Below are 10,817 nucleotides of genomic sequence, written 5' to 3'. Positions count from 1 at the left end.
TTTACCCGTCACCAAGGATTCACACAGCTCTGGGCTGATTTTTCAGATAGAAGGAATGAGAGGGGCCAGGTGGTGGTGAACCTGGTTGAACACACATGGTACAATGCACAAGGACCCGGGCTTGAACTGCGGGTCATCGCCTGCAGGAGGAAAGCCTTGGGAGTGGTGAAGCAGGGCTGCCAGTTTCCCTCTGTCTCTCTCCCTCTCTACTTCACCCCCTGAAATAGATTTCTGGCTGTCTCTATCTAATAAATAAGTGCCGGGCTAGCTTTGCGGGCGGGAGAGAGAGACGACCAGGGACTCATGGCTGAGTGGTACACAGTTCAGTCTTTATTCATGTGGAACACAGCACAATCTGAGCTATCTCTAATCACAATCCTGTCCTTATATATACTCGCCAAGTAGGGTGGAAACAGGATGTGACGTAGAGAGGGTGGAGCGAAAAGAGACTGGTGGAAATCAGGGTGTACTACGAGAGGGGATGGAGCAGAAAGACATCATGAACCAGTGGGGATTAAACCAATGCCCTGCAGGCAGGGCGGTTCCTAGGTAACTGGTTATGTAGATAGACCGCAGGGATAAGCAGAGGGAAGCTGGCTTACTGCCCAACAAATAAGTAAAAATAATACCAACAACAAAAAATACAAGAGAAAGAGAGAGAAAGATGAACAGAAAACTTCCACTGGTGCAACGGGGCTAAACCAAGCTGAGCACACGGCAAAGCGGGCACTCTCCCAAGTGGACTGTCTCACCACCCGGCAGCTCCACTGTATCCAAAGGCCACACACACACACGCACACAGACACACACAGACACACACACACAGACACACACACAGACACACACACAGACACACACATAGACACACACACAGAGAGACACACACACAGACACACACGCACACAGACACAGACACACAGACACACACACAGACACACACGCACACAGACACAGACACACACACACAGACACACAGACACACACACGCAGACACACACACAGACACACACACACACAGACACACACACATACACACAGACACACACACAGACACACACACAGAGACACACACAGAGACACACACACACAGACACACACACAGACACACACACACAGAGACACACACACACACGCAGCAACACACGCACGCACGCCCAAAAGGCCCAGAGACCCTCCCCTCGCTGCCACCCTTCACTGCACAAAGAAACAAACGGAGAAGTCTCACATGGAGATGATCGGGTTCCAGCTTGTGATTCCCAAAGGGAGGGTGAGACGGAGCCTCACTGAGACCCTGTCACAGCCTGTGCCCTCTCGTGGGGGTGTGGCCTTGAGAAGGTCCAGACCAGACCACCCCTATGGGATGGAGCAGAAAACCCAGAAAGGACGTGGAGAACTTAGCCCCCACATTCCTGTTATCTGCTCTGGTGATGGGAGACGGGTGGCAGGGGGCCAGTGCAGGGACGTCAGGGCAGCGACAGTAGGGAAAGGGACTTAAAAGGGTGTCACGCCCGGGGCACCATGACAAATGCCTGGCCTGCTCAGGGGTGTGTGTGTGAAATAAATAAATAAATAAATAAATAAATAAATAAATAAATAAATAAAAAGTTCTTAGAACATCTGCTCCGGTGTTTAGGGGTCAAGGGGCAAGACAGCTGCAATTCACACCATGAACTTTGTGTCAGACGTTAGCAAGGAGTGGCCTAGCTGAAGGAAGAGGAGGAGGAGGAGGAGGAGGAGGAGGGCACAGAGAGCTTCGAATATCGCTTCAACACTTCTCTGTTTCAGAAAGGACATCAGAAGCGGCCAAGTGTGCAAGGACCCGGGTTCAAGCCCCCGATCCCCACCTGCAGGGGGAAAGCTTCACAAGTGGTGAAGCAGGGCTGCAGGTGTTTGTCTCGCTCCCTCTCTATCAGCCCCTTCCCTCTCAACTTCTGACTGTCTCTATCCAACAAATAAATAAAGATTAAAAAATAAAACAAAATAAAATAAATCACATTAAAAAAAAAAAGGTCCAAGAAGGATGACAGAGGTCCTAGTGGGGGTTGTAGTGTTATATGGAAAACTGAGAAATGTTATGCATGTACAACCTTTTGTACTTACTGTTGAATGTAAAACATTAATTCCCCAAAAAGAAATTTTAAAAAATAAAAATAAATAAAAAAGGACATCAGAGGGAGTCGGGCGGTAGAGTAGCAGGTTAAGCACACGTGGAGCAAACCACAAGGACCAGCATAAGGATCCTGGTTCGAGCCCCCAGCTCCTCACCTGCAGGGGTGTCGCTTCACAGGCGGTGAAGCAGGTCTGCAGGTGTCTGTCTTTCTCTCCCCCCCTCTGTCTTCCCCTCCTCTCTCCATTTCTCTCTGTCCTATCCAACAACGACAACATCAACAACAACAATAACTACAAGAACAATAAAAAAAAAAGGGCAACAAAAGGGAATGAATAAATAAATAAATATATTTTTTAAAAAGGACATCAGAATGAAAGGTGGCCCCATGCCTGGCCAGCAGGGAGTGGGGATCCGTGCCTCCTTCCAGGGGAGGGTGTGGCGTGCTCGAGGCCAGGACTCAGCCCAAATCCAGTTCAAGGGGCGATTCAGGTTCCATGTGGGCAGGCACAAAGAGGAGGGATTTCTGTCTGTCTTCACTTTGCAGACTGCAGGCATGCTGCTGAGAGGTTTGGGGTAGGGAGAGTGACGGCTGCTATCCAGAGGTCACCACAGGGCCTGCCTTGGTGGGTGGGGAGGAGGGCGGCACCGAGGTGGGCAGCAGCAGACCGGAACAGGGCTTGGGCAGACTCTAGTCCCAACACCATCCTCACCACCACCACCACCGCCGCCTCTGCCTTTGACACTTTGGGTTACCTTCTAAGGCCTCCCACAAGAGACCTGTGTGTGTGTGTGTGGGGGGGGTAGCTTCACAAATGGTGAAGCAGGTCTGCAGGAGTCTCTCTATCTCTCCTCCTCTCTATCTCCCCCTCCTCTCTCCATTTCTCTATGTCCTGTCCAATGAAATGGTAAAAATGGCCGTCAGGAGCAGTGAATTCATGGTGCCAGCACTGAGCCCCAGTGATCGATAACCCTGGAGGCAAAATAAATAAATAAATAAACAAACCAAGGGCCCCGGGTGGCTCACCCAGTTAAATGCACACATTACTATGTGCAAGGTCCTGGGTTTGAGCCCCCCTGATCCCCACCGGCGGCGAGGAAGTTTCCTAAGTGATGAAGCAGGTCTGCTGTCCTGACAGCAGCTGTTTCTGTCCAAAGGAAGGAGAAGCATGTGCCCGCCTGCCCCTGGACTATGGAGGATGTCCCTGGACTCACAGGATAGACGGGACGCACAGGCGGTGTCTCCAACTGCAACCTGACTCCTGTAGGAAGACCCCTGTGGCAAAGGCTTTTTTTTATTATTATTACTTTGTTTTAAAAGTTACTTATTAGCCAGAGCGCAATTTAGCCTTGGCTTATGGGAATACCTCAGGTACTAAAAAGTCCTTTAGGAAGTCGGGCGGTGGCGCAGCGGGTTAAGCGCACATGGCGCAAAGCACAAGGATCGGCGTAAGGATCCCGGTTGGAGCCCCCGGCTCCCCACCTGCAGGGGAGTCGCTTCACAGGCAGTGAGGCAGGTCTGCAGGTGTCTGTCTTTCTCTCCCCCCCATCTCCCCCTCCTCTCACGATTTCTCTCTGTCTTATCCAACAACGACGACATCGATAACAACAATAATAACTATAACAGTAAAACAACAAAAGGGAATAAATAAATAAATATTAAAAAATAAAAGAATACAGAACTCTCTAGGACCTGTGCATGGGTGGTGCTTATTAAAAAAAAAAAACTTCATGGGGGTCAGGAGGTAGCACAGCGGGCTAAGCGCACATGGCACAAAGCTCAGGGACTGGCTCAAGGATCCCGGTTCTAGCCCCTGGCTCCCCATCTGCAGGGGAATCACTTCACAAGCAGTGAAACAGGTCTGCAGGTGTCTGTCTTTCTCTCTCCCTCTCTGTCTTCCCCTCCTCTCTCCATTTCTCTCTGTCCTGTCCTGGGCTCCCCACTTCAGCTCAGCCTCCCCAGCCTCCCCCACGCCTCTGAGGGACAATTGGATTCATGAAGGAGGCCCATGAGCAAAAAGTAATCTTTGAAATAATGCATTTTGGAGGGAGAGAAGTAACGGGGGTTCTTTTCATCCTGTTTATCTCAAGTAGTCATTTTGGAGTCTTTCTTTTCTCTTCTTTTCTTTTTCCTCAGCTCTGGCTTCTGGTGGTATAAGGCACTGAACCTTTATCTCTGGTGCCCCAGGCATGATTACAAAGCCTCTGTGTTATTTCCCCAACCCTGGAGTCTTTGCGTTAGTCAGCAAAGTACATCAAGTTTTCTTCCTTCCTTCCTTTCTTTCTTTTCTTTCTTTCTTTCTTTCTTTCTTTCTTTCTTTCTTTCCTTTCTTTCTTTCCTCCCTTTTGTTGCTCTTGTTGTTTTGTTGTTGTAGTTATTGATGTCATTGTTGGATAGGACAGAGAGAAATAGAGAGAGGAGGGGAAGACAGAGAGGGGGAGAGAAAGACAGACACCTGCAGACCTGCTTTACCGCCTGTGAAGCGACTCCCCTGCAGGTGGGGAGCCAGGGGCTCAAACCGGGACTTATTTCTCCTAAGATTACCTGGAGAACAAAACCAGGCATTAACAGGGAGCTGACTTGGTTGGAGACAGAAATGGCTGAGCATGGAGCTGTGGGGTGGGGTAGGGGTTGGGGGGAGGAGCCGCCTGACTAGGAGAAGGAGGGGGGAAAGGAGGGGGGAGGAGGAGGGGGAGGAGAATGGGGAGGGGAAGGGAGGAGGAGGGGGAGAGGAAGGAGGATAGGAAGGGGAGGAGGGGGAGAGGAAGGACAGGAGGGAGAGGATGGGGAGGGGAGGAGGGGGTGAGGAGGAGGTGAAGGGGAGGAGGGGGAGAGGAAGGACAGGAGGGAGAGGATGGGGAGGGGAGGAGGGGGGTGAGGAGGAGGTGAAGGGGAGGAGGGGGAGAGGAAGGACAGGAGGGAGAGGATGGGGAGGGGAGGAGGGGGTGAGGAGGTGAAGGGGAGGAGGGGGAGAGGAAGGACAGGAGGGAGAGGATGGGGAGGGGAGGAGGGGGTGAGGAGGAGGTGAAGGGGAGGAGGGGGAGAGGAAGGACAGGAGGGAGAGGATGGGGAGGGGAGGAGGGGGTGAGGAGGAGGTGAAGGGGAGGAGGGGGAGAGGAAGGACAGGAGGGGGAGGATGGGGAGGGGAGGAGGGGGTGAGGAGGAGGTGAAGGGGAGGAGGGGGAGAGGAAGGACAGGAGGGAGAGGATGGGGAGGGGAGGAGGGGGTGAGGAGGAGGTGAAGGGGAGGAGGGGGAGGATGGGGAGGGGAGGGGAGGGCAAGGATCCCGGTTCGAGCCACTGGCTCCCCACCTGTGTGTGGAGTCGCTTCATAAGCAGCGAAGCAGGTCTGCAGGTGTCTATCTTTCTCTTGCCTGTCTGTCTTCCCCTCCCCTCCCTTCTCAGTTTCCCTCTGTATCTATCCAACAATAAGAATAAATGAAAGTATTTTTAAACAAATGTCTAGGAGGGAAATGAGAGCATTCTGGGACAGGCATTGGGAACAGCTGCTTTTGTTTGCCTGTCTGCCTCTACAAGAAGTGTCTTTAAATATTCAACAAGACACATGTGATACGGGGAGGGCATTATGGTCCCCACTGAGGAGACCGACTGGCTGACTACGGGGAGCCCATGTACAGCTACGGAAACAGCCAGGGCCACTGCTCTAAGGCTCCAGCCCGTGGGGGCAGTTCGGATTCAACTCCTTTTTTGTTGTTGTTGTTGTTTTATTGTTGTAGTTCTTTTTTTTTTTTTTTTTGCCTCCAGGGTTATTGCCGGGGCTCAGTGCCTACACAAATCCACTGCTCCTGGAGGCCATTTTTTTCCCTTTTGTTACCCTGGTTGTTTTTACCATTGTTGTGGTTATTATTATCATTGTTATTGATGTCATTGTTGTTGGATAGGACAGAGAGAAATGGAGAGAGGAGGGGAAGACAGAGACGGGGAGAGAAAGACAGACACCTGCAGACCTGCTTCACCGCCAGTGAAACGACTCCCCTGCAGGTGGGGAGCCGGGGGCTCAAACTGAGATCCTTACGCCGGTCCTTGCGTTTTGTGCCTCGTGCGCCTAACCCGCTGCGCTACCGCCCACACCCCCCCCTTTTTTTTTTTTTACCACCAGTGTCATCCCTGGAGCTCAGTGCCTATTCCCTTTAGATAGAAGGTGAAAGCCAGAGACAGAAAGAGAGACACTGTAGTATTCCTGCTCTACCATGCATGAAAAGTCCTCCCTGCAGGTGCTCCCACGGGGTGGCAAGGGGTTCAAAACCTGCTCCTGGCACCTGGCAATGCAAGTGCTTCTACCAGGAGGCCACTCTCTGGCCCCCGAGTCTAGCAACCGCTAACCAGCATCATCGGAGTAGCTTGTCTGCATATGCCCAGGCGTGGAGGCAAAGTGGAGGACCGAGTGCTTGGCTCTGCACGCAGAAGCCATACAGCCCCTCTGGGGAGACGAGAGGAATCTGGTGGGCATATTCTGAGCAGACTTGGCCAGCTCAGCAAGTGGCTAAATAAGCATTTTTCTGTCTTTCTTATTTACTTATTCCTTTTTGTTGCCTTGGTTTTTTTTTTTTTTTATTGTTGTGGTTGTTGTTGTTATTGATGTCCTCGTTGTTGTATAGGACAGAGAGAAATGGAGAGAGGAGGGGAAGACAGAGAGGGGGAGAGAAAGACAGACACCTGCAGACCTGCTTCACCGCCTGTGAATTGACTCCCCTGCAGGTGGGGAGCCGGGGGCTCGAACCAGGATCCTTCTGCCGGTCCTTGCGCTTTGTGCCACCTGCACTTAACCCGCTGCGCTACCGCCCGTCTCCCCCTTTCTTTCTTTTTTATTATCCGTATTTTATTTACTGGATAGAGACAGCCAGAAATCGAGAGGGAAGGGGGTGATAGAAAGAGACACAGAGAGATACCTGCAGCCCTGCTTCACCACTTGCAAAGCATTCCCCCTGCAGGTGGGGACTGGGGGCTCGAACCTGGGTCCTTGTACACTGTAACATGTGCACTCAACCAAGTGTGCCACCACCCGGTCCCAGCAGATCTCTTTCTAGTGATACTCCGATCACCAGAGAATATATAAAAGTCCAACCATCGTTCCACCGAGGCTTTACCCAAAATTGTCTTTTAATTACTGGCTAAGGGGCTGTGCCATGGCCCATGGCCCACCGGTTGAGCGCACACAGTGCAGTACACAAGGACCCAGGTTCAAGCCCCTGCAGTGGGGAAACTTCATAGGCAGTGGAGCAGTGCTACAGGTCTCTCCCTCCCTTCTTAATTTCTATCATATATACATATATGCATTAAATACTAGATAAACTACCTCAGCACTTTACTCGCTTCTTGGGGCTGGGGCATGGGCGTGTACAGACTGGGCTGCATGGAATGAAGCGAGTAGTTTGCCTAAATCTCATCTTCAGTCCTTCCTGCCTGAACACGCCCAGGGAGAGGTGCTCGTGGCTGTGTTGTCTGTGGGCAGCAGAGGGCAGCAGAGCACAGCCACAGGGACTGGCTGCCGGCAGCTGCTTGCAAAACTTCCCATCCCGTGAGGACGGAGGGATACTTCCCACCAAGGTGATGAGACAAAAACCCAGGGTGTGAGCAAAGCTTCTTCTGCCCCATAGAAGGAAGAGCGTCAGTGGAAGAGTTCCTGGGGAGCCTCGTGAACGCTTCCTCCTAAGACGGAAGTTGGGGCTGGCAGGACTCTCAGCACTTCCTCAGGGTAGTTAGTCTTGGTCCTTTGTTCTGAGCTCTGGCGCTGGGGCCTCACCAATATGACTTCACTGCTCCTGGGCCAACTTTTCTCTTCTCTTCTCTTTCTTTCTTCCTCTATTTTTTCCCTTTTCTTCTTTCTTCCTTTCTTTCCTCTCTCTCTCCCCCCCTCCCTCTCTCTCTTTTTTTCATTCAGATAGAGAGGGAGAGAGACAGGGCCAGGAAGTAGCACGCATAGTTGAGTCCACGTTAAGGTGCATAAGAACCTTAGTTCAAGCCCCTGGGCCCAACCTGCAGGGAGGAAGCTTCAATTTTTTTTTTTTTTTATTATTGTTGTAGTTATTATTGTTGTTAATGATGTCGTCGTTGGATAGGACAGAGAGAAATGGAGAGAGGAGGGGAAGACAGGAAGAGAGAAAGATAGACACCTGCAGCCTTGCTTCACCGCCTGTGAAGGGACTCCCCCTGCACGTGGGGAGCTGGGGACTCGAACCGGGATCCTTGTGCTTTGTGCCACCTGTGCTTAACCCACTGCGCTACCGCCCGACTCACTTCAAGTTTTTTAAATTATCTTTATTTATTTATTGGATAGAGACTGCAAGAAATCAAGAGGGAAGGGGGTGATACAGAGGGAGAAAGACAGAGACACCTGCAGCCCTGCTTCACCTTTCGTGAAGCTTTGCCCCTGCAGGTGGGGACCGGGGGCTTGAACCTGGATGCTTTCGCATTGTAACAGGTGCGCTCAACCAGGTGCGCCACCAACTGGCCCCCTGGGGGGGAAGCTTCATGAGTGGTGAAGCAGGTCTGCAGGTCTCTCTCTCCCTCTCATTCCCCTTCCCCCTCAGTTTCTGTCTCTGTCCTAAGTAAGAAGATTCTGAGAGAGGCAACACAGCATGGGGCTTCTCGAGTCCCACTGTGGTACTTGCACGTGGCACAAATGCCCGGCCTGCACTCTCTACCTCGGGAGCTCTGACTCTGCTTCTGCTCGTGTGTTAGGAGTGGGTGCCTTGTGGACTTTTTGTAGGTCTCGATACTCTGGTTGCTTGCTTATTTCTTTTTAATTTTTAAAATGTGTTTTAATGAGATGGCGTGGGGGAGAGACACAATGTTCAAGAAGAACATTTACTATTTTTTTTTTAATTTTCTCTTCTGTTGCCCTTTTTTAAAAATTGTTGTTGTAGCTATTGTTGTTGATGTCGTCATTGTTGGATAGGACAGAGAGAAATGGAGAGAGGAGGGAAAGACAGAGAGGGGGAGAGAAACACAGACACCTGCAGACCTGCTTCACCGCCTGTGAAGCGACTCCCCTGCAGGCGGGGAGCCGGGGGCTCGAACCGGGATCCTTATGCCGGTCCTTGCGCTTTGCGCCACATGCGCTTAGCCCGCTGCGCTACCGCCCGACTCCCAAGTCCCACCTGTTTCATGTCTTCATGTGCCAGCCAGGTGCTGCTTGGGGACTGGGGGGGGGGGGCCTCAACGTGGTGGCCATGCCGGACAAAGTCCTTCCTGTCACGGAGCTGACAGTTCAAAGGGAGGTGGCGAGGTCCTTCGGCCCGAACCCCGGTGGGGGCAGAGGAGGGCAAGACAAGGCCTATGGGCCAGGATGGGGTCCCCCTGCCCCACCCAGCACAGCAGGGCCTGGAGGAGGTTCCAGAGGAGGCAGAACACACTATGGACGGATGCCAGCCCTTCATTGCTGTTTGAAACAGCAGATGAGGATTTCCTTTAAAGGAGAAGTACTCTCTAAGACTTCTCACTCAGTCATGGGCCCCTTGGGATATGCCTAAAATAAGACTTCCCAGCTGCTTCCTATTCCAAACCCCTGTTCTCACCTGCTCTATTCCTACTTTCTGGTTCCTGTTTACTAAACATTTTGTCCTGCTTCATAAGTTACTACCTTTTAAGAAACCAGGTTGCAGATGCTAGTCTAATTTCATCCCAGGTGGGGACCAGGGGCTTGAACCTGGGTCCTTGCACACTATAAGGCATGCACTCAACCAGCGGATGGTAGAGAGGAACCTGAAACCCACCCGGGGAGAGGCAGGGCCTGGAGACCAGGACCAAGAGGGAGATACAGCTCCGGGTCACACACGGCAGACACAGCCCAGGCCGCGCCTCTGGGGAACCAGATCAGGCCGCTCTGGCCTGGCGTGTGAGCTTGGAAACCTTTTGCAGGGGGCCTGCTGGCGACTCCTGAAATGGGAGGCGTTGAGACACTATGCAGGTGGAACTCCACCAAGCGACATCCATGTGACTGTCTTCCCCTCCTACCCAGGAGAGCACTTCCCACCGCACTGTCCTCTCCAGCCCCAGCTCTTAGGTCCCACCAGTGGGGACAGGGCCATGGACCTGCAGGGCCAAGAGGCCACTCCATTCTATCAAGACGGCAGGCGCAGCTCTCGGGCTGGGTGGTGGCACACCGGGTGGGCACGTTCCAGTGTGCAAGGGCCCAGGTTCAAGCCACCGGTTCCCACCTGCAGCGGGAAAGCTTCACTATCTCTCCTTCCCTGTTGATTTCTATCTCTGTCCAATAAATAGATATAAAGGGAAGGGAGGAAAAGGAAGAGAGAGAGAGAGAGAAAGGGAAGGAAGGAATAAAGGAAGGAAGGAAAGGAGGGAGGGGAACAAAAGGCAGGCAACTCTCCCAATAAAGCTTCTGGGCAAGGCCGGTAGATAGCTCACCTGGCAGAGCACACTTTACCATGAAGACCTGAGTGTTAGCCCTTGTCCAGCATCACATGGCAGCGTCTGCAGGGGGAGATTTAACAGACAGTGGTGCAGTGCTGTGGTGTGTCTCTCAAACTAGCTTAAAAAAGAGTCACAGGGCCCATGACTATACTAGTTTTTTTTTCCTGAGCCTGACATCTGATATGCAGGTGGATCCAAGTTATTGTCTGGGGAGGTGATGTCCCTGGAAAAGCGACAGAAAGCTGGATCAGGGAAGAGAGTAGCTCCCTAATATGGGAAAGGTGTATAAATATTGTTGACTATAAACCCCATCGAT

At 52.0% G+C, this 10,817-nt stretch overlaps 1 protein-coding gene across 1 annotated transcript in view; it reads right to left on the bottom strand.

Moving 5' to 3' along the window:
* The window catches only part of SSR1 (signal sequence receptor subunit 1), a 41,235-nt gene that overhangs the window by 656 nt on the left and 29,762 nt on the right, over positions 1 to 10,817 (bottom strand). The window lies entirely within an intron of this gene.

Source organism: Erinaceus europaeus, chromosome 4 (assembly GCF_950295315.1).
Source record: "Erinaceus europaeus chromosome 4, mEriEur2.1, whole genome shotgun sequence".
Classification (NCBI taxonomy): domain Eukaryota; kingdom Metazoa; phylum Chordata; class Mammalia; order Eulipotyphla; family Erinaceidae; genus Erinaceus; species Erinaceus europaeus.
This window is presented reverse-complemented; position numbering and strand designations above follow the sequence as displayed.